Source organism: Triticum dicoccoides, chromosome 6B (assembly GCF_002162155.2).
Source record: "Triticum dicoccoides isolate Atlit2015 ecotype Zavitan chromosome 6B, WEW_v2.0, whole genome shotgun sequence".
NCBI classification, from domain to species: domain Eukaryota; kingdom Viridiplantae; phylum Streptophyta; class Magnoliopsida; order Poales; family Poaceae; genus Triticum; species Triticum dicoccoides.
In genome coordinates this window covers 45,148,867-45,157,990 of record NC_041391.1, presented here as the reverse complement: position 1 = coordinate 45,157,990, position 9,124 = coordinate 45,148,867, and the positions used below count along the sequence as shown (strand labels likewise).

Genomic DNA, 9,124 nt, shown 5'->3' with positions numbered 1-9,124 from the left:
CCACCGCTGCCAACGGGCACCCCCCGCACCCTCCCCGGCTCCACCGCCGCCGCCGATGATATTTCCAAGTAACAAATTTGAACATATTTTTTAAAAAATTATTACTGTTTTTATAAAAAAAATATTACTGTTACCCTCCCCGGCTCCACCGCCGCCGCCGATGATATTTCCAAGTAACAAATTGGAACATATTTTTTAAAAGTTATTACTGTTTTTATAAAAAAATATTACTGTTATGATTTAAACAAGTTTGAACATATTTAAACACAAATAAATATAAAAAACAGCATTTAAAATGCATAAAAAATATTGGGGAGCCTCGGAATCCAACCCAGGACCTCCTGGTGTGTGCTGCGTGCTGACCAGTCGGGCTAGTGGGTGGGTTCTGTTGTAGATAGGGTTAGGTTGTAGATAGGGCTAGTGGGCTAGATTAAAACAAAATTCTAATGGCGCACCGGGCGCTGGTGCGCCATTACAATATTCGTACTTATGGCGCACGAGGTTGCGGTGCGCCATTAGGATAGTCGTACACTAATTAAATCCCCAATCTCTCTAATCTCTCCCCTGCCTCATCGATCTCACCCGCTGCCCCCCGTGTTCGCCGTCCCCCTCGCCGCCCCCCTCGCCTCCTTTGCCGTCCCCGAGCCGAGCCCCGAAGCTGCGCCCCCGCCCGCCTCCTCCTCTCTTCTCCCGCGACCTCCCCCCTACCCCCTCTCAACCGCCCCGTACCCTCAGCGCCGCCCGCCGTCTCCCCGAACCCTAGCTCCGCCGGCGTCGGGGACGACCACCTCGTCGGCCTCACCAGGCCGCAGGACCTCAAGCCCCACGCCGGCCTCGGCCTCGCCCTCTCCACCGGCGGCGCCCCTTCCTCCGCCCCTGCAGCGCAGCAGCAGTAGTAAACAGCCTGCAGGTAAGATGATGATGGTTTTCCATGAGGTTATCGAGGAGCTGCCGGCCTGATTTTGGTACCTGTACATTCCTTGTACCAACTTAGGCAAATAATAATTTATTTGTTTTTGTGACAGTTGGTTGAGCACATCTTCTAGCCTCTTGTGAATACATCTGGGACAACGCTTCACATCAGTCAGGTATATACTGCTTCAGTTTTGAGTGAAATCCTCTGTCATAGCCCCTCCCTAGATGAAGTGAGCTATATATGTGTATGATGATCCTTCTTTCCTAAAAGTGAGATTTTTATTCAAAGTAAATGAACATTTTACTGCTAGTGTACTGATAGTGTAATCTAGCTATTGTACTGATATTTCTGTTTCTTTGAACATTTTACTATCAATAAAAATGATGTACTGCTGCTTTCAGTTAATTCAAATTAGCTAAAAACTTTTACTGTCAAATAGTGCTAATGTTTACTCTATGAAATAAACTACTCCATGTAAAATAAACCTTGCTAGGTGAATCTTGTTTGCATTAGGAGTAGTTGCTGGAAATATACTAAATTTTGTTATGTGCTTTGTGGTGCTAGTTTGCTGGGTTTTGTCTCCGACCATTGTGTCGTGATGAATTTGCAGGTATCCCGAGAGGCCCTTGAGTTTGCCGGAATGTCTATTAACTTCCGTTCCGGCAAATTTGGGTACTCCATATGTCCTATTTTCAGCAAAGGTAATGCTGAAATTTTCCGTGAATTTTAGCATTACTTTGCTAAAAATAGGACATATGGCGTACTTGCGACTAATGCCTGTTAGCATGCATGGGTACTAATTGGTCTCTTCTGCTGCTTATCAGAGATGGCGGGAAGCAGCCACCGCCGATCTGCGACACCGCAGTACGAGTTGGATGCTTCCGAGTTCTTCACTATCATACTTGAGGCTTCAGTATCATCCATGACGCAGGTATATAAAACGAGAGATCTCCCCTTCACCCATCTCATTATGATATCTGTTGTTTGCTATATCACTCATTGTCCCAAACTGCAGAGGCTGCCTGACAGTTTTATGAACATGCTGATGGATGAAGATCCGCCAAATAATGTGAAGCTGCGACAGGCCGGCAGCGGGTTTCGTAGGCAGTGGGATGTGTAGTTGGTGATCAAGAAGGGCCACATGTACTTGTCTCGTGGGTGGGAAAAGTTCTACCATGCCTACGACCTGCAGCTGGGGTACTTCCTTCTCTTCAGGTACGACGACGACGCCAACATGCTCATCGTGAAGGTGTTCAATAAGACTATGTGTCGCATGCGCTACGCTGCCGATGATGATGCCGGTACGTTCTGCCTCTTCTTATTCCTCTACATTTGGCTTTGTCTCACATCGATTGTTAACGGTCATTGTTGCATTTTGGACAGGTAATGGGAGCAGCAGCAGCGACACCGGCTACAGCCAAAGCAGCAGCGACTATGGCTGTAGCAAAAGCAGCAGTGATTCTGGCTGTAGCGAAAGCAGCAGCGATTCTGGCTGTAGCGAAAGCAGCAGCGATTCTGGCAGCAGCATAGACAACAAGAAGGATGATCCGGACTGGAGTGCGGGAGAAGAGGAGCAGAGTGAGGATGAGGAGCTGCAGGATGACGATGGGCATCAGGCTGAGGATGACCTAGCGCTGGTGGTGGCTGACCAAGGGCAAGAGATGGTGGTGGTTGACCATGGACAAGAGATGGAGGTGGCTGAGGATGACCTAGCGATGGTCGTGCCTGAAGGTGGCCTCGCGATGGTGATGGTGCCTGATAATGACCACGCACCGGTGGTGGCGCCGGCGATCCCACAGCTGGGCGACACGACCACGATAATTGTGGTAGAAGACTACATCCCATTGCCTCCACTGCCTCCACCGCCTCGCTGCTCTAGGCGCATCAGGGAGAGGAAGGAGAAGAAGGAGAAGAACAATGCATGAGAACTGAACTTTGTCAGGTATGTCAGATCTTCTATATGTTAGCTATCCAAAATGATATATATATACTTAGTTACCTATGTTATCTCTAATATGCTTAGTTTCCTATAGGTTAGCTTCATTTTTACCTAAGTTGGCTCTAATATACTAACTTAGAGCTTATATGCTTAGTTTCCTATAGGTTAGCTCCAAAATAACTTATGTTAGCACAAAATGATCAAGTTTACATAATAAGCTTATAGTCTTTTTCTTATTCTTCTTCTTTTCCAAAATGATATAGGTTAGCTTCATTTTACCTAAGTTGGCTCTAATATACTAACTAAGAGCTTATATGCTTAGTTTCCTATAGGTTAGCTCCAAAATAACTTATGTTAGCACAAAATGATCAAGTTTACATAATAAGCTTATAGTCTTTTTCTTATTCTTCTTCTTTTCCAAAATGACATAGGTTAGCTTCATTTTACCTAAGTTCGCTCTAATATACTAACTTAGAGCTTATATGCTTAGTTTCCTATAGGTTAGCTCCAAAATAACTTATGTTAGCACAAAATGATCAAGTTTACATAATAAGCTTATAGTCTTCTTCTTATTCTTCTTCCTTTCCAAAACTCTTCTTATTCTTCTTCTAGTGTTCTTCTTCTTCTAGTATTTTTCTAGTCTTCTTCTTTTTCTTCTTCTAACTTCTTATTTATCATTTTACAGATAATAGTGGCGCACTGTGGGCAATACTAATGGCGCACTACGTGGTGCGCCATTAGAATACCAGATTCTAATGGCGCACCAGTGGTGCGCCATTAGTAAAAAAATTTAGTGGCGTGATACTAATGGCGCACTGGTAATGCGCCATTAGTAGGCAAAACCAGTGCGCCATTAGTAGGCCTTTTCCTAGTAGTGAAACAAAGCCATTGAGATGATACATGCTCCCATTCTTAGTGAATTCATTGTGGACCAATTGGTAGAACAGATCATTGTAAGTGGCAGAACATACAAGTTGATGCTTATAATTCAAAAAAGTTCTAAATGGCTCTATCCCTTTGTGCGTATATGACTAAAGGGCATATTGCTTCTTTAGTCTCATTTGAGTATACTAGCAAAAGGGCCCGTGTGTTGCAATCGGAGAAAATTTTATGTGTATTTGATTATGTGCAAAACACATCTATTGTTCATGAAAATTGTGCATGCAAAAGGTCTCTTCTGTTGCAATGGATATTATAAAAAAATTGAGAGTTTTTGTGGTATTCAATAGTTTACCTCGTTGTGCACAATCCGCTTCTGCCTCCCTTATCCTTCCTTTGGTGTTAAACTGCTGGCATGCAATGCTGATCCTTAAAAAACATAAAATGATATGATTTAAATATACATGTGACATTGTCCTATAAAGTTTTCACCAGATTATCGATCAAATGTATGCCACTTTCATATATTGCAGAAGCAATTGATAAAATAAATCACTGGGTCTTGATCAAAATCTACTGCCTTTGCTTTCCAAGAAAAGAACTTCCTTTGAAATGCATAGTTAGCACTCACATGATGCTCAATATGAGCAAATCTTTGTATAAATCTTTGCAAAGCCAAATCACTAAAGTTACTCATCAAGATGCACGATGCAATTTCAAAGAAGGAAATGAAATATAATTTTGTAGCACTTTCTTAACAAAAAAGAATCGGCCGCCCTAACAGGTTTTTGGAGCTGTTATGAAACTGGGTTCCTTCTATGTCTTGCATATTACATAACCGGGGTCCTGCTATTTGCGTATCTGCCTCTTGGTAAACAAATGGAACTGATATAGTACCATCCTTTTTAGGCCGTGATTACCCGTGTGCACATTATTGGCATAAGTGTTCTAGCAAAAGAGCTCGTTTGTTGCAACAGGTATAAAATAAATTCCACGGTTCGCGTGATATTGGAGAGTTTATCTGTTGTGGTGAAATAATGAGCTATATCTCTCAATCCATTAGATTCTTCCTCGTCTTATCATGAATTCATATTCTATACTTGCACACTTTGAATATAAGATGACCGGTTAGACAATAAATATTTTAAAATGTTTGGTGCTCTTTTGTTCATATGCTGTCATCAGCAGTAGGAGCGCAACGACACCATCATCACGCCTCAAGAAGGATCAGGATTGAGGCACGCAGAGTTGCGGGAGAGTTGGTACGATGAAGGGGAGTAGCCACATGAAGGTGGGGCATGGAAGGACCGAGGAAATGGTAGTCGTAGCCATCACCACACGCTTCTCTCTCTCTCTCTCTCTCTCTCTCTCTCTCTCTCTAGCCGGCATGCGGGGCGAAATAGGACGTGGCCCCTCCTTCACCCAGTTCGAGCAACATGCACCGTTGTCGTACTCTCTCAACTCTTCATCCTACCTCTCTCCTCTATAGCTCACCAATGGCACCGGTAACATCTAGAGTGGAGGAATGTATTGATGACCAGCTAGTCTACAAGAGAGCTTCCAATATCGTTTCCGTAAAGAAATATTTCTTTCTAATATTTCAGTCACACGTATTTTAATTAATATAACTACCAATGCATTCGTAAGATACGCTAGGCATGAACATTCAGCCCTGGTCGTACAAACAAATACGTAGTAGCCAAGAGTAGTCCATCCAGCAGCTTTTCATCGACAAAAAAGCAGTAGCCATGGGCAAGTGCGTGCCTTATCTTATCCAGAAGCTGGCCATCACGCGGCCTCTTCTCCATCCAGCGCCTACGGCCTGCCCCGCGCATCCGTCGGCGAGCCCATCTCCTCCGCAGTCTGTCGCCCCCTTCTCCTACCTTGGTCCTCAACCTTCTCCTACCTTGGTCCTCCTCGCCTGCGTGCGCCCTCAGTCCCCCCTTACTCGCCGTGGCCCAGCTGGTTCACCGGTGAGGTGAGTGAGCTCCGCAGCCGCGCCTCTCTCCCACTCCTCTGTGACCCCCCTTCCGTCATCTGCGCCCTGCCGGAGCGCCATGGACGTCCCCCGCCGCCTCCTGCTGGATGTGGGTCGGCGTCCAGCACCACTACCCGGCGCCGTCCTACTCCGCCATGGCCTCCTCCTTGCCTATGCACACCTCCGAGCCACCCCTTTTCTGCCTTTCATGGGCGATTTTGTTGATTCTTTTTTCCGATTACCCGGCGCCGTCCTACTCCGTCATGGCCTCCTCCTTGCCTATGCACACCTCCGAGCCACCCCTTTTCTGCCTTTCATGGGCGACTTTTGTTGATTCTTTTTTCGATGTCGTTTCCTCTGGGCCGATACTGAGTCAATTTCTTCAGGGGCCGCTCGCTGATTTCTTTTCCCCTTCCTCCTCGTTCCCTTTCTGATTTCAGAGCCACTTGTTGATTCTCTAGACCGTAGGTATATAAACCGGCTAGATTATTAAATATAACTTTTTAATCTAAATTTTGGAATTATTTTGAGCATAGGGATGGCCCAGGCCAAAGCAGCCCAATGCAGCGAGCGTGGATGTGAAGGCAAAACGGACGGACGAACATGCTATCAGTACCACCTCGTTTAGATTACGAATTTTGTCTATACGAATCGTAAAAGCGTATTACGACTGGGCGGAAGCGTATTGTGACGGTGAACCCACGGAGTCAATCCGTGCTTTATTATTAGGGAGAGATAAGACATGCATGCGATTTTAATAATACTCTATTGTTTGCTCCCATTTATTTGTTGTCTTTTGAGACTGAATATTTTTTCACTCATACTCAAGACACAAATAGAAGGAAGCCACACCAATTTAGAAGCAATTATTGTGGCTAATAGTTCAATGGGAATTTTTTTTTGCTCAGTGCTCCATGATATTTAAGCTAGTATTTTAACAAATTGAAAGATGTTCCAAACATTCTCTTTGCGGTTCAATGAAGTTGAGCCATGCGGTGGCCGAGATCATCGCCTTGGGTTTGACCATTAGACATACTATGCTTGGGTGGACACCATGCTCACTATCAGTGAGGGTGGAAAGAAGGATAAGCAGTGACACGGGTAGGGCGCCATATTGAAATAGGGGATGTAGATCGTGGGAGTCTTGAGCCATACTTACTCGGCTAGGGGCAGATTTTTCTCTCTCGTTGCACCACACATGAATGTTTGCTAGTAGAATTAAATCACATAAGCTTGGGGAATCATGTAGTAGATTGTCTGACTAAGGGTTAGGACTCAAGTAATATAATTTAGCTTGGTAATGATAGATACTTATCACCCATATGAGGGGGAGTGTTTTTTTAGAAGTTGAGAGGGAGTGTTGGGTTCAGTCTGTGTGGGGTGTGTGTACGGGTTTGGACGAAATTATAGCCCCACGCTTATGTATATCCACTCATACTTGTAGGCTGTAGCTAGAGATGAACAGAATGTTCCAGATGTACCCCCAAGAGACAACAACATTTTAGTGTGAATAATTATTTCTGAGTTACAACATCATCCATGATGTTCGAATTAATGTGGTTGTACATCATACATATATACATTTTACCTATATATTTGCTAGTTTTACTATACTAGAAAGCTAAAATCCGGACATACTGTTTTTAGGGACAGATCCGAACAATTGCAAATCTTGCGGTCATGGTTCATCTCGGCGGTTTTAATTCATGCGATGATCGCGGTATCGTGGGCGTGGACAGTGGGTTGCTGCTTTGACGTCGACCATGATAACCGTCAAGAAAATCAATGCGATAGCAGCTTCGCAGGTGGTGGGCGGGAAGGGTCAGTGCAAGATTTTTTAACCGTATGCATGCAAAAATAAATGTGCGCATGGGCAGGATTCGAATCTGGGATCTGCTGCATGAACCCTGGCTCATTAACCAACTCACATAGGCACTGCTATAGCTCAGGTATTGAAGAATAATGTTTTTGTACTGTGGGTGCACTATTGACTATTTCTTTTGTTTCCCTAAAGGACCATGCTCGCTACAATCTCTAGTTAGATGGCATGCAAAAGATCTAATAACCTTCATGTATAAACAACATGGTAATTTTGACCCAGAGAAAAAGTTATTAAAACAATTGACCCCCAAAAAAGTTGTTGAAAGATACCCGGTAACCTTTGTGTATAGCATCGTAATGTACACACCGAACAACTGATCACTTACATAAAAAACCATGGTAATTTTGGCTCAGGGGAAAATGTTGTTGAAAACATCCACTGATAAATTTTTTATAAATAATATGGTAATATATGCATCACATGCATGATAACATACATACAAACACCACAGTAACTTTGACTCAAAGAAATAAAAGTTGTTCAAAACTTATTCTGATAACTTTTGTGTAAATAGTGTGGTAATATACATGTCACATACCTGATAACTTACGCACAAATACCTCAGTAACTTCGACCGGGCGAAAAAATTGTTGAAAACATACCCCAGTAACTTATATGCAGTTATCATGATAAGTTGCGCGCTGCAAAGTTGATAACTCACATACAAACATCAGGGTTACCTTTGACCTGAAAATAGTAGTTGTTGAAAATATTTGTCGGATAACTTATGCCTAAATAGCGTGGTAATAAATGAACAAAATATATGATAATTTACGCTCAAATACCCCGGTAATTTTCACACAGGAAAAGAGTTTTCAAAACATACCCTGGTAACTCATGTGTAAATAACATTGTAACATAGACACCACAAGCGTGATAAACTATGTACAAATATTGCGTTAACTTCTATCACGAGAATAAAAAGGTTGTTGAAAATTGATAGCATGATAATACGCACCACAGATCCAAAGTTTTTAATATACACCCCCGATATTTTTGTATAATTACGATGGTAATAGACGCACCGGAGACCCGATCGATAACTTAGGTCCAAGCACCGCAGTAACTTTGACCGAGATGGGGAGTTGTTGGAAAATATGTCGCTGGTAACTTTTGTGTAAATGAATGCAATATATGTAACATGGATGTGATAACTTAGGTACAACCACTGCGTAACTTTTTATCCGTGGGAAAAGTTGTTGAATACACACCCTCGATAACTTCTGTATAAATAGGATGGTAACAGACACACTGCAGACTTAATAACTTAGGTACAATCATCAGATAACTTTGATCGGGAAAAAAGGTTGTACAAAACATAACGACAGTAACTTCTTTGTAAATATCATGATAATATATGCACCGTGTACCTGATAACTTAGGGAAAATCATGGTAACTTTACCCCGGAGAAAAATGTTGTTGAAACTATAACCTGGTAATCTATGTGTAAATAACATGATAGTATACACAACACATACATGATAACGTACGTACAAAGACGTCGGTATATTTTTGATGGGTATGTGTGT

The 9,124-nt window shown here is 43.0% G+C and overlaps 1 pseudogene; it reads right to left on the bottom strand.

Moving 5' to 3' along the window:
* Positions 1–9,124, bottom strand: part of LOC119320689 — a 91,081-nt pseudogene that overhangs the window by 6,208 nt on the left and 75,749 nt on the right.